At 40.5% G+C, this 15,613-nt stretch overlaps 1 protein-coding gene across 1 annotated transcript in view; it reads left to right on the top strand.

Moving 5' to 3' along the window:
- plxnb3 (plexin B3) overlaps positions 1 to 15,613 on the top strand; it is a 128,193-nt gene that overhangs the window by 42,957 nt on the left and 69,623 nt on the right. Inside the window, exon 2 of the mRNA XM_079557820.1 lies at positions 5,484 to 5,542. The gene's annotated coding sequence lies outside the window, so the exon portion shown is untranslated. The remainder of the gene's footprint in view (positions 1 to 5,483; positions 5,543 to 15,613) is intronic.

The raw sequence follows: 15,613 nt of genomic DNA, 5'->3' as shown, positions 1-15,613 counted from the left end.
GTCCGGGTTTAGTCTGCGATCAGGTTTTGTCTGCACTTTGCTGATGAAGTAAAACTAACTTTAATTCCTCCGTGTACCTCTCACATAAGCCTTATTTGCTGGCAGCGCATTTTGTACGACTACAAAGGCCTTCCCTCCCCACTTCGACAATCAAAGTGGTTTTCGAGTCAACAGCTTGGCGCTTCCCCAGATCTCTACAGTAATTCACGACATTACTATTCAGAATCCAAACATTTACAGAGTCTTTTGAATTTGTAACAGCTTCTAAGGATACTTCGAACAGATACTTGAAATTCCCGCTGCTCTTGTGCCTCCCTTTCCTCTCAGACAGTTCCTTTCTTCATCTTTATTATATTCCTACACTCTTTCTCTCGTCTTGCTTCTCTCTTTCCCCTTCTCCATTTCTCCACTTCTCCTTCATGAACGATAACGATTTTGCACAAACGCAGTGTTGAAAGTCAAGTCTCTTTTTCTTCTTTCTGCACTCCTCTACCTCCTTTATCTTTCCTCTCGCCCCCTCTGATATTATCGCTGATGAATAAAAACTAAATGAAACCGAAAAGCAGGGACTAAAACAGTCTGAACTTTCAGGGACACAGTTTGAAAGAGCCTCATATCATTTGAATTCACTGCCAAAGGAACAGGTTTGTGCTTTGTCCATGTGGAAGAGGCTCCACAAAGCAGTTAATGTGATTAGATATGTTTGAGTGTAATAAAATGAATTCGAAATTAAGGCGAGACACTGCAGGTGTACAGGGGAAAAAAAAGAAATCAATGTAAAGATATCAATTTTAAACCGCTGCTTTAGATTAATGGTGTAGATCTGAGAAAAACAAGTGTTACACATTTATCACATTCTTTCATATAAAGATAAGGTATTTCATGCTTGGAAATGGCCCAAAATTGCCCAGATATTTTCAGTGACAGAATCTAAATGATGGACCCAGGTTTGAATTCATGGTTTTTTATTACTGATATATTGGTTACAAAGAGTTTGTCCACAGGGATTTTGGATCTTCTTTACTTGAGTACTTCACATTATACATTTATTAATTCACAGTAAGTGAAACTCAAGTATTTTTTGTATAAATATGAAACAATACTGTACATACGAACAAAGAAGAATAAACAATGCAGAGATATGAGTAGAATGATGTCTTCCTAAACATGTTGAGTCTTCATACAGATGCAGATTGTTCGAAACCTACATCAAGTTGCCAGATGTTCTGGAATAATGACAGATTGTCCTTCTACAGACATCTTATCTTTCCAGGCGTAGAGTATTGGATAGCCACATTTTAGCGTTCGGTACTGCTGGTCCTTTCCATGACATCAGAATTCTTTCTTTTTTTGCAGTGATGAGAGAATAGATACAAATATAGTCATGTTTGAAGCAGTTGAGGGGGAAAACAAAGAGGAGAAAAATCTAAACTTTCTATAATTACTCCAAAACTACTTTAACAAATGCTAAATTATGAATAGAGTTTTCTACCCAACAAAGATACAAAGACATGGAGAGGAGCAAAGTAGTTCAACAAACCATATATACTTAAATAATGAGCTGTTGAACTAGCGCTATACCTACGACTGACGTTTTTTTTTTCTTTTTTTCGCTTCTACAGTACAATCTGCTGGGAAAAAAAACTTCAATATGGTATGAATAGTATGAAACTTAACTTTTGAATAATGACGTCTTTAAGCAACGTTTTGTGAGTGAAAAAAGTCTGTAAAAAGTTACATTTTCCTTTGTTTTTGTGGCTCAAAGCTCAATAAATCTGGCATGGACCTAGATATCAAATCATAATCCTTCATCTCGGTTGCTATACGAGAATCCCAAATTTGTCAATATTTCTCCAGTTCAGTGTTACCCAAATCTAAAAGCTTCTCGACTGGAGTTTACAGCTTATATATAGGCCAGCGTAACACCTCATTTGAAAGCTAAGACCTACAAAACTCATCTAAGATTATCCCTCGCATTGTCGTCCCTTTTTTGTCGTATTTTTGGATGTTTTTTGTCATGTTTTTATTGCTTTGACATCACTTTTTTGTTGCATTTTCATCACTTTTTTTGTGTCTTTTTTGCTGCGTTTTCATCCTCATTTACAGAAAAAGCGAATAACAGGAGAGCAGTTCTATCTCTCCCCCCTCTCCCTGAATGACAGGGGCGGACCTCAGCCCTGTCTCCTCTTTTCCTCTCTATAGCTGTAATTAAACCGCAAGATAAACCCTAAATTATGTCACTTGTTTTTTTTTTTTCTCGACGTTTCTTCCTCGTTAATTAGCGGTGGTTGTCGTGGAAACCGGCTCGTTCGACTCGCTCGCGCTGTAAACGTTTGCAGAAGTTCACTCCGAGGTTAGACACGCGCAGATTCATAAAGACGAGGCTGGTTCTGTGCGGAAAATCTGGACGGGCCTCCTTTAACAGATTGTCTTTGGTTTGTGGGTGATTTTCGCAAATATTTCAAAGCAAACGGCGATGTAGAGTATGCTCGCTTTTAGCTGAGCACATGTTGTATCTTTGATAGTAGTGTTAAAAAAAAAAAAACTGTGGGAAAAACATGGCTCTTGTTCTGCTCGTCTGTGTGTTTTCTATTAACCATCCAACTGTTAATCACAATTGAATCGAAATCGCAGTTTGACGTTGTGTCGTCATGGGGTCGAGATATCTTTAACCCTACAAGTGAATGAAAGACTTAAAGCTCAATTTCTTTGGAGAAACTGACGTGATTTTACCCCATAAGTACATAGAAAATACGAAAATATGGCCCAGAAAACATAAATTAACCGATTTTGCTGGGCATTTCTGTAAAAGTTTTGTCAACATTACACAAAGTTTTGCTCGCAAGTTCCCGATCGTGTCCATTATGCTTTTAAATATCAACATTTTCCTTCATTTGCCTGTTTACTGGAAAAGACACCAATCTTTAGAAATGAGAGATGCATAGATGTTTTCAGGTTTGTAGGCATTAAAATGGCATCTGATTTGACTTGCTGCTGCCTGTATGAATGCTGATGTGATCCTTAGCAGTTAGTTCTCCTTTAACATTTCAAACAATGAAATGCTAAGTCACTTGTTTACCTTAATACATCCTTTCCGTAGTCCCTCTGGGGGTAATACAAGTGTTAAAGGGATGATTGGCGGGTCTAACCTCTAACCCCTAACCCTCTAGCCAAACTACAATTGCAGCTTTCCCTGCATCGGGTCAGAGTCACCAATACACGCTAATGGAATCACGAAGAAGAAGCTAGCAGGCTAATGGGCAAAGCTAACTGCGGGCTAGCGCCTCTTAAACAGTGTTTACAGCCAAGTTTGAGTGAAAAAAATAATCTCCATTGTGTAATTGGATGTACAATATCCCTCTCTCCTTTTGTCTTTTCTGCCAGCGTAGTATTTACTCTCATGGATAATTAATGAGTAAAAAAACGTGACATGCTACGACACCTGCAGTGGCGCTTATGGCCTCTGCTTTAATTGTATGTTTACTGTAATGTGCAATGTGAACTCAATCGTGATTTTAAAAACATGATGACAAACCTCGTGACAATCTCAGGATGGTAGTTTGCTAAAATCGTGCAGCTCTAAGTCAAACGCCCTGGATTTGATGAATAAAAGTCCAAACCTTTGTTTTCATGCGATACCAACCCACTCCAGGGTTCAGTCTGAAACCACGTCTCAGAATGCTCCTTTGGGTCCAAACCATGGTCTGCAGGAGCAATTATGCACATGAAACTTTAGACCAGACCAAACAGAAATCTGAAAATGTCTGCTTACTGTTCCTTATGCTCAACTCATTAGCAGATCTTTTGCTGTGTACATGTGACATTTAACAGTAACAGAGCTCACGGTTAAGATTTGCTGTTCGCCTTTTCAAAAGCTCAACATAGGCTAATTGCTTTCATAGTGTTTCACATTCATTCATCTTAAGCCAGCGGAACAGCATTTGTCTTTTAACCTGAAACCTTTAAGTGATAGTCCAGAAGTCTAAATGGGAATTTTCACTCTATCTGTCCTCACTTCGCAAACTTACACACTATCTCTTTAACTAGAAGCTGCAGATTTCAACATCTTCTTCATAATTCATCTCCTCTCTCCTCGTGTACAGTAGGTGAGACCGTATCAGTGATGGCCCGAGGAGGGTGAGGATCCGATTCGCTCTAATTCACTTTAAGCTCTTTTGCTGCTGCTGTTTTGATCGGAGTTGATCAGATTTGTGCCGTGTGTAAACCTGATCTCAGATATAGGTCCTTATCTGTGGAGGACGTGGTGGAACAACAAGGTTATTGACAAAGTAGTTCAGACCGCGGTAAACCACCAGGAGAGAGATGGGGACAGCAGCTACTTTTAACACTGTGGCAGTTAAATAAATGGTCTAACTGTTTTAGGGAACAATTACCTAATTATTTTTCTGATGAGTTTGGACCTACACACCCTCACCTATTTCAATTAGTTTTTTATTATACAAAACCAATTTTATTGTTGTTGCTTGGTTTCATTTTGTTTTACATTACAGTGTTGTTCTCTCATTAAAAACATACCAGGAGCTCTGTTTCGGGCCACTTGCACATGTGCTTGTTGTGACTCACCTTTCACTTGCGGCTGAGTGTCAGCATTGGAGGGTAACGTATTACAAAAGAAACGAATGACCAAAACATATAACTTTTTTCAGGAATATAACATATTATCTATTATATATTACAGTTTTAAAGTAACTTGCCCAACACTGACCATTATCTGAGTCTAGCTAGGCTAACTGTTGGTCAAAACAGAGCAACTTTTGATTGGGCCTCTGATAACAGACTCAGGCGTGAGTTGTGAACAAGAGATTAATTGCCAACGATTGTGCAGCCGCCAATCATGCAGAGACACAGCTTCCTCACATGAGCTCCTCCTGAGGCCCAGAAAATGTTTTTCTCACCTCTGGATTTCTTGTGAAGCTCATCCCTTCATCACAGAGCAAATACAGAGCCGAAGCTTCACCGCAGCGACACATGGCAGCCCGGTTTTGTTCTTGAAATCTTTTCTTTTAGATAGATGGATAAACACTTCATTGTCAGATCCGAGGATCTGAAATTTCTTCAAGTGTTTGCGATTATTACAGTACGAGGTAACAAGGGTTAAAGAGCATGGAGACACATTCAGCAAATTGACCTATGTATTTCATTGCATCTATAAATGCACTCAGAACTTTTATATCTGTCGTAGAACCAGACAACTTATTACTTTACCTCATTATCAGGCGGGTAGTCATTATAATGCGCTCAATCAATACCCGATGTGCAATAATGCGCCCTGCCCTTTATGAAGTGCAGAGGGTCCTGTCTGTGAGATGTGATCTGCCCTACAAAAATACCCCCTGGTAAAAATAGCAGCGACAGACTCCGCTGTGGTCTGATGGAGGCCAACTATCCTGGCTATATGTGCGTTAGCCAAACTGCCACACTTGCTATGGCTAACCATGTGTCTTTTTATGTTTTGCCTGCAGTGAACTCCTGATGAAGACAGCTGCTCCTCTTCCTCTCCTCCACGCTCCACTGTGAACAGGTCAGAGCTGATTTTCAACACTTTTTAATCACTAAAAGGGCAGAAGTTTGAAGAGTTTGGCAAAGTTTGGATTGAAGGAAAGCTGTTGACATATCTGTATATCTAAGCCCCTCCCACTATATTCTGATTGGTGGCAGTGGGATTCCTTTACTTTGATTGAATTATGAGTCAGTATCGTCAATTATTATTAAGAAGTACTACTATACTGGAATCGCTCCATTGTCATTGGATTTTAGAGTTGGGATGATAAAATTTGATTGGTTGAATTGATCCCAGGTTAATAAAGTAAATCTAAGCAGCAATGGTACAGCTCTATAAGTGCAAGGTCTGTAAATTGTCTGTTTAAATTGAGCGCACGGTGTAATACAAATAATGCTGTTGTTTTGTTCTGGCCCATTAATGCTTGCTGTGAAGTTGGTCCTTGAAAAATTGTGAGTGTTTCTGCTCAAATGATGCCACAAATGCTTCATGTACCGATTTCATAGCTGGCTGTAATGAATGACAGGCAGACTTCTGCGAGGAAATGGCTTCCACTTTTAAGTGAAGCGCTGGAGATTAACACAGATTGGATCAACCCCAAACGTGTGGGGAAATAAGTTGGTGGAACCCTCGCTGATTAAACTCTTCTCTTGGAAATAAGACCCAAGGTGTTGAAAGAAGTACAGCCTGCCCCTCAAAAAAGTTTCAGCCATGAAAAATGTCTATTAGCTTTGATTATTTACAGCACACATTCGCTGCAGGCATTGTTTAGCTTAGAGAGCTTTTTTGCTACCAATACTGGGGTTTGAGTATCTGCTGATATCCGATATTTACCGATACCTAGAGACTTTCTTAAAAGTGGCTTTCTCTGAGGAAAAAAAATCATTTAGATAAATAAAAAATATATTTTATTGTCATAAAGTTACAGATCATTTGGATGAACTAATGGATGAACATTAAAGGGGCTAGATGCAAGTTAGTCATTTTATACTCACTACTGCCACCTCAGGTCATACGTGTAACTGCACCGTCTATATTAAACTCATGCATGCAAAGTGACACCTTTTTGAGTGACAGTGCAGGATTTTAGAGGCAGTTGTGGTGAATAGGTTTGGGCTCATATTCTACACATTAGGCCATTGTTGGAACATGTAGGGGGAGGAAAATACACTATTTTAACATTTTTAAACTCTGTATAGTCCCTTTAAACAAGGATCACTGGACTTTTCAACACTAATTATCCTATAAACAACTCACATGAAGTGATCTGATCATTACAAATATGAGTGATATAGAGTTCGGGAATTCGCATTATGGGATTAATGGAGATTTTAAAAGTTAAAGAGTTATTGTTCACGTTAAAACACTTGGACACCACAGTGTGTTAGATGTATTTACCAGCAGTAACTCAGCAGCTCACGGAGTTGTTCCATGGCTATTTTCTCCCCTTTTTATACTGTTTTTAGCTAATGTTTATCAATGAAAATGTATGCTAACAGCTGCAAAGATGGCGGATCTCCATGGTAACTGTGGAATTTCCCGAACTCTATAGATCAGTTATTTCTTAACTTGGCTTCAGCTGTGGTTGTTGTGTTGTATTTGGCTACTTTAGGTATTTCTATCATAGTTTCTGACCCAGCCTTGATAAGTTTTCGTTAGCATTAGCATGCACCCGCTAGCTTTAGCGCAGCATTTTGCACGGCGATAAAAAATACATTTGCGAAGGTTAAAACTAAATCAGCGATTGAATTCTCCGGGTTCTTAGCTTTAAAATGATATACAGCATGCCCATATTCACTTAGATTTAGCTGGTAAAAGTTGAGTTTTTAAGGCGTTTAGAGCCAAAACTGCAATCGGTTCAGTATCGGGTATTTGTAGCCGATACCCGATATCTCAGTTTCTCCTGCATCAGATCGGCACATGCCTAGTTTAGATGCGTTTCTGCAATGTCACAAGATTTTTTTTTTCCATCTAGGGTTGCATCCATTTTTTTGACTTGCAATGATGAAGGGAGAGTCTAACCATTGAGCAAAGCCTTGTCCAGCAAATCCCAAAGATTTTCCATCGGATAAAGCCCTGTATTCTGTGAGGGCCACTCTTTCACCACAAGTCTGTGTTTCCATTCCGTCCGGCTCATGACCATCCCCAGTCCTCTGCGCTCTCTCCTCTTCCTGTTGCAGTCCAAACAGAGCCGTTATTGTCCTCATTATTATCTTTTTGCAGTTTGTATCCGTCCTTTGTCAACCCGTGTTCTGTTCAAACTGTTCAGCAAGTATAGGATTCAACAGAAGGTATTCAGCTGTAGTATTCAAGAGGAATCTGCATTTCTGTCACTCCAGTCCCTCGTGAGAACGGGGGAAGGCGCAGGAGTCTTCGGGGATAAGAAAGAGTCCTTTTCACTGACAACTAAATGTGCAGTGAAATACAGAGATGCACGGTATTTCAGTGATGATTCTCAATATCTTACCGTATGAAGCTGTTGATGTGAATGAGTTAAACGTGTTTTCAAGCTTTGAGTCATATTTTTGCCTCTTGAATATATCAACCTGGGTAAGGCAACTTTTCTTTGGTGCACATTCCGGAAGAGCACCTGACTACACAGATCCTAACACCAGTGAAGCACCAAGTCCTCCCGTCTTTTTATCGTTTCCAACAAGTTTTTTTTTTCCATCATCATTTAATACCGCACGAAGGTGAACTCCCGGCTCACATACGTATGCGCTTTAATTGTCTAAGACGGTGTCAGTTCCCCCCAAGCCTCCATCTTGACACTTTCCGAGGGATAAAGGGATTCTGCATTTCCACATCATTTAGACTGTGTATCTCCAGTTCTCCTGCTGCTCTGTTTCCTCAGACAAGATAATCACCACTCTCTTCTCGCGCTTGCTTTCAGCGCGGCCACATGACTGAGTGGGCCCTCCCCCTGAGTGAACTCTCTTCAGTCTGTCTGACCCCCCATCATTACAGAAGACCCCCCTCCCTTGCCCTCGCGCTCACACACACATACGTAAACACTTACACAGAAAGCGCAGGCCTCAGACTCGGGGACCCCCCCCCATATATTCACGCTCGGCTGGTCCTCCCCCATCGTTTATCCTGCGCTTCCACGTCCCTAACAATCCACTCCCGCTCGCTTCCCTTCCGCACTCCGGTCGCATTTCATTTGAGAGGAGATAGGCAACATAATCCATTACACTTCTTCAGCAATCCGACACGTCTGCTTAGTTCAAATCCAAGTCACAACGCTTTGGGACTTTTAAGACTAAATAAAGGCATCAAAGAGGAGAGACATTAATTCTTTCCCTGCTTTGCCTCCACAGACGTTTAGCAGAAACAGACAAGCTGCGGCGGCTTTGGGTTGGGGATCGGTATCGTTGGATATTACCATATAATCGGAACAACCGCAATTCCCTATATTCTAATCAATCTAACAAAAATGTGAAACTTCAGAAGAAGAACCTGGAGTTTTGTTTTGCCTGACTCTCTGATTTCATGAGGTGGTGTTTCTCTTCGGACTCTGAATATAGTCATTGCTCAACTTGCCTCAACTACAAACTTGCTAGTCTTGCTAATATCTGCCAGCTATTGTTGTTAGCCTTTTAAAAATGGGTTTCCCTCTCCCTCTCTCTCTCTCTCTCTCTCTCTCTCTCTCTCTCTCTCTCTCTCTCTCTCTCTCTCTCTCTCTCTCTCTCTCTCGTCCTTGAGTCTTTGTTTCTGCTGTGCTGTTGTAAACACTTGCAGAATAATGGACTCTTTTCTCTCAAACCGAAGCGTTTTAATAAAAGTCGCGGCGACGTTCCCTTCGAGAGCTGCTAATGTTTGTCTGAGGAATCAATAAAGATCCACGCTATCAAAGCAGGACCTTGAACACAAACTGGAGAGTGCTTTAATGCAGGGATCATGAATAGAATCTTGAGGAGGGGTTGGGAGCACAAGCGCAGAGCTATTGTGCAAGAGTCATTGACTTTAAAAAGGCATTTTCCTTATTCTGAACCGTAAACAAGAGTAAATTAAAGCCGCAAGCGGCATCGAACGGCCCTCGCGGGCCGTGCCTCCTTTAGCGCCTCTATTGCCGTGACATAACCATACCAAGGGCACCAGCGTTGCCACACTGCATTTTATTGCCCTGATGTGCCATTAATCTTTGTCAGTAAACATCAAAACTACATTTTTAGCCTCTCCATGTGAACAATGGCTCCAGCCTGCAGAGGGCGCTAGCGCGCCCATAATCTTTTTAATTTCACAATTAGCATCAGACGGCCCTAACGGGCCGTACTTCCATGACCACTGTCCACAAGCTCCTGACAGGGGGCGCTAACGCGCTGTAATGTTGTATAATGTGAGATTCATGTGTCAGCCCCATTGGATAACATGGGGGTCCCCGGGCGTCCCCATGGCAACACCGTACAAAATACAATATGGGTCTCATTGGCTTTTTGGATCGGGACGCCATCAACTATTTTTGTGCCGAATTTCATCCATTTTCGAGAAACTAATTTTTTTCCCATAATGCAATTTTTCTTCTGCACCTAGAGGGGGCGCTATCGCGCCCAATGTCACTTTTTCACATTTGTTGTGTCCAGGGGTGAAAGGTCAATAAAATGTATATTTCCGATTTTTAATCGGAGTTTGTTTGTGCGAATGGGAGCGATTTTTAGTTTTTGATGAATCGCAAAATACTTCGGAAAGATTGCGGCTTCGCCGCAAACAAACCGTAAAACATAGTCAAAAAATTTGGATAACATTTGATGCCCCACATCTGTAGATGAGCTGGAGCGATTTTGAGCTCATTTGGTGAAACGCCCTAGGAGGAGTTCGTTAAAATGCGACGTCAGCGAAAACGCTGACTCAGCATTCTCCAGGCTTCCTGTCAAAATGGCGGACTTCCGGTTTGTCAGGGGGCGTGGCCACAATAATATTTTTATTTTGTCGTCACATGACGAATATCTGTACCGAATCTCGTCGCTCTACGACAAAGTTTACCTCGGCCCCTCCCCCATTGGCGTAATGTATTTTCACTTTTGTAGGTGGCGCTGTCGCGCCATTTTTTTTCCCCCCAATATGAAACACACATTTTAATTAATTTTTCACCGGACCTGAATTTTGGGCAAAGTTTGGTGAGTTTTCGACAATGTTCAGGGGGTCAAATTCCTGCTCAAAGAGCAGGAATTTGCGACGATATCATTGCGACGATATCATATTATACATTTTTGGAAAGCTTTCAACGATCCGCACGCATCCGTGGGGGTCCTGGGTGGATGACGAGCGCTTCGCGCTCGTCATCCACTATATACCCCCATTCACACTATATACCCCCATTCATTTTAATGCAATAATAAGTATAAAGGGCCCACACCTCCGGTGTGGGCTGTCACTGTTTTACATGGTGAGTTTACGGTTGACATGGGGACAGCGCTTCGCGCTGTTTTTGTGCGCTCCGCGCACTTAGGTTCAGTGCGCTGCGCGCACTGCGCTGTGATTGCGATTACAATAGGCCCTTGCGACGGCAGGCCGCTCGGGCCTAAAAAAGACATTCTGATATGGGAGGGATTTCTTCTTCTTCTTCTTCTTCTTCTTCTTCTTCTTCTTCTTCTTCTTCTTCTTCTTCTTCTTCTTCTCCTTCTCCTTCTCCTTCTCCTTCTCCTTCTCCTTCTCCTTCTCCTTCTCCTTCTCCTTCTCCTTCTCCTTCTCCTTCTCCTTCTCCTTCTTCTCCTTCGTCTTCTTCTTCTTAACATCCAGATTGACTGAAAGAAGGGCTTTTAATTCTGTTTTCAGACATGGCTAAAAGCTGTCTGTATTTTGACCTGTTCGTTTTAGTTATTTCCCTCCTCGCCTCCATAGCGACCTCTGACTCTGGCGTTTCTATGCAGCGGGCGCCATCTTGAATCTACTGCATTAACCTTTTACCACCCATGGTCCCGTCTCAAACTGGGGTTAACCCGTCTATCGCTGACCCGCTTTACAAGGACTAAAACGCCTTCTTTTATAGAACATTGCCGCTCCCAATCGATCCCAGGAGGAATGTTGTCCGGTTTAGAAATGGGAAAAATTAATATATGTGTCGGCAGCTGCAGTTTTAACCTTGGTTTTGTCATGGGGCTTTCACCAGTGGACGCGTGCGGTAAACCAATTTGTAAACAGATTTTTCTCGTTTTCAGAAAGCAACAGAGCCAGCAAGTTGAAATTAAGCTAGTTTTCATTATTAAGCTAGCTAGCTAATTAAGTTAGCTGCTGTCTCACATGGCCATTGCGGTGGGTGCAGATTTCAGCCTATCAGCAAACAGGACTGAGCGTGGTATCAATCAGACTAATATGTGCAGTGACCCTCCGCAATGGTCACATGTTTTCTTTTTTGACCGATTTCTTGCGTTCACAAACTCTTACACACATCCCGATTCATCAGGTGCATTTTGTATGCGTTTTGTAACTCTCTAGATTACAAAACTACGTCTGCGATCATTGGTCCAATGCAGACTTCACTGAACAATAAAACATTTTCACAAATGACTGCTATATGCTGCTATATGCTACTGAACTTAATAAAAAAATGTTACTTACACAAAAACAGAATTATAAGAGACCGAGTACGCATAAATGAATAAGAACGTCAGGAGTCCACAATGACAGTTAAACCACAAGATATCATTTACTTGACAAAACATTACATGTTTACTTTTCATTTACTTTTTATAGCCTCATGTTACCTGGATTTAACCTCTTAACCCAGACTTTAACCGAGCACATTATTTTTTCCAGTTTGGCTTTACCCAAATGTAAAGGTTTCTTGAACAAAGCGTCAAAATAGTAGCGAAAACGTGGATGAAAATGCAACAAAAAAGTGACAAACACAAGATGAAAAAGCAATGAAAAAAAGTAACAAAAACTGACAAAAATGCCTAAAAAATGTGACAAAACGTTACGATCACTTTTGTTGGCCTTGGCTTTCAAATGAAGCATTACACTGCTGCTCTCCAGTTATGAAGCTTTTAGATTTGGGTAAAGCCGAACTGGACAAAATGTGCTCGGTTCAGTACTGTTCATTTTGGAGGGGAAAAATACATAATTTCATTCTACAATCAGAATATTTTCAATCAAACATACACAGATCATCAAAACACAATCCAGTCAACAAGATTCTTTTAAGTTTGTTTTTGTACATTTAAAAAAATATCCATCTGACTTTATTTCATGCTCCAACTGAGAAAGAAAAAACTGAAAAATAAAAAAATATATTGAGAGATAAATTATTAACGCATGCGTTGAAGAGAATAACAACATCAAAGCTCGGATGAGCCCTTGCGCCCAAATATGGTCAAACCCCCTGCAAATTCATAAATTTTTAAGGGACAATTTCCAGATATTGAAATGTTATGTATTTTTAATTGTTTGGGGCTGGGAGGGGCTGCAAAACATAATGTCAACAATTTCCCACTAAATGTTCTGTTTGCCATCTGTCACAATGTTTTAGAAAATATAAATATCTTATCATGGGAGATTGAGCTCCTCATTATTTTATTATGGACTTAAGGCAAGACAGTGCAAGTATTTGAGGCATGGCTCCCAATGGTATTAATGGATAGAGCTTCTTCAAAAGGGATTTTCTGCTATTTCATTTTTGTTTTTAAGCAATTCTTACTGCATCACTCTTAAACCTTTGGTGCAAAAACAGTTGATGACACAGAGAAATATTAAAAAATGTGTGTTAGACTTATCAATAGTAAATGTTTCACCCCGTCAAATACTTTTACTTTTAAACAATTACACAAAGTTCAACAGATTATTGTTTCATTTTAAACTCACTTTCCGCCTGTTCCACGTGTGGAGTGTTATTGACGTTATTGTTCTGATATAATGGAACACAATGGATTCACTCACTCACTCCCACAGTGTCCCAGATCAGAGCTGCGCCCCCATCTTCAGACCCTCTGAGGTCCCGCTTTTCAATAAAACATGAGTCCCGGGCTGGACCACTCCCCAAGACCCCCTCCTCGGTCCTGACTAGACCCCCACAACATCCATTTGGACTGGTGTAGACTTAGGACTATGACGAGTGCTGCTGGTTTGGTCTTTGTTCTGTTTTCAGCCCCTTATTGACCTTGTTTAGTCTATAAATTGGTAGCAAACAATTATGATATGATGTTTCGTGGCAATTTGACGTGTATCCGACCCCACTAGAAGCAGAAACTTAAAGTGCATATTTCACGTTAGACACAATTTGTAAAAACATAGTTGACACAATTATATTTAAGATTTTGCTTAACCCCTTAACTCCCGCCTGATCCGAGCACATTTTCTCCAGTTTGGATTTACCCCAGTCCAAAAGCTTCTGGAAAAAGCTGTGAAAATAGCAACAAAACTGAGACGAAAACAATGATGGAAATGTGACAAAAAAGTGACGAAAAAATGACAAAAATGTGACCAAAAAAAATGACAAAAATGTGACCAAAAAAAATGACAAAAATGTGATAAAAATTTGACAAAAAAATGACAAAAATGTGACAAAAAAATGTGACCAAAAAATGACAAAAAATTGATTAAAAAATGACGAAAAAATGACAAAAACGTGACAAAAAATGACCCAAAAAATTACAAAAATGTGACAAAAATGTGATAAAAAATTTACAAAAATTGACGAAAAAATTACAAAAATGTGACAAAAAATGACAAAAATGTGACAATATGACAAAATATGACAAAAATTTGATTAAAAAATAATGAAAAAATGACAAAAAATGACAAAAAATTGACAAAAAATGACAATAAATTGACCAAAAATGACAGAAATTTGACAAAAATGTGTTAAAAAATTGACGAAAAAATGAAAACAAAAAAAACCCACAAAAATGAGTTGAATACCCTACAAAAAAATGATGGAAAAAAAATCTGATGACGTGAGGAAAAAGATCCTCTCGGTTCAGGCGGGAGTTCAAAGTTTTACCCATCTTTCTTTAGTTTGGCCATTTTTGTGATGTTTATAGTTTCACTTCCTTATTAGACCCTGACAGGAAGTGACGTAACAAACAATAACAGAATATAAAGCCACTTTTCATACGCTAATTTGTATCTAAAGTAAAATCTCAACAGGTCTGTATATTCATGAATGATTTCTGACTCGGCTTTGACCTCACCTTCTGTATATGTGGTCGATGCGGTAAAGAACACTGAAACCCACATACTGTATAAGGATCAAACGCCACGTCTCCTTTTTAGCTCTATGGCAAAAACTGGTACAGAGATTTTGAAAAGAAACAATATTTACATCGCAAGTGTTGATACCTGGTGGGCCTTGGTTGTTCCAGCTCAAATAAATGTAAAAAAAAAAACGTTTTATGGTTCAAGATGATGAATAATGGCATCATTGCACTGAAAACCGTATTGCATCGGTATCATTAACCAAGGACCGTTGGTTTGAGGAGAAAAATATGTAAAGGTGCCCACCGCCCTGCCCTAGTCGTGTTTCAGCCTGGTGTTTGGTCCGTCTGTTGAATGAATGCATGAACACACGCTCAGTTCGTTCACGCACATATAAACAGCGAATCAAACACCCCCCCCAACCGTTACCGCGACAACCAGAGGATGATGTTACTGCGGCGGCTCGGGGAGGATATTACCTGCTGTGAACCGTCAGCCAATCACATCAGACATACTCCTGACTTAGACAGAGAGGGCCTATTCATTAGTTTTGACTTGTTGGGATATCTCAACTTTGATCTTGTGTGGGCAAGACGCTGCATTTATCTTTCGTCTGTGAGTGTGGGGGGGGGGTGAGTGTGTGTGAGTGTGTGTGTGTGTGTGTGTGTGTGTGTGTGTGTGTGTGTGTGTGTGTGTGTGTGTGTGTGTGTGTGTGTGTGTGTGTGTGTGTGTGTGTGTGTGTGTGTGTGTGTGTGTGTGTGTGTGTGTGTGTGTGTGTGTGTGTGTGTGTGTGTGTGTGTGTGTGTGTGTGTGTGTGTGTGTGTGTGTGTGTGTGTGTGTGTGTTTGGAGAAGCTGCTGGCAGAATTTGACCGCTCCTGCAGACTGTATTTATGTTATTCCTTTGTCAGTCTGGTTTGAAGTTACTGTGTCATACATGTTTGTGGCTTGTAAACTAGGGT

The sequence above is a fragment of the Gobius niger genome (assembly GCF_951799975.1).
Source record: "Gobius niger genome assembly, chromosome: 6".
In the NCBI taxonomy this organism is placed as follows: domain Eukaryota; kingdom Metazoa; phylum Chordata; class Actinopteri; order Gobiiformes; family Gobiidae; genus Gobius; species Gobius niger.
This window is presented reverse-complemented; position numbering and strand designations above follow the sequence as displayed.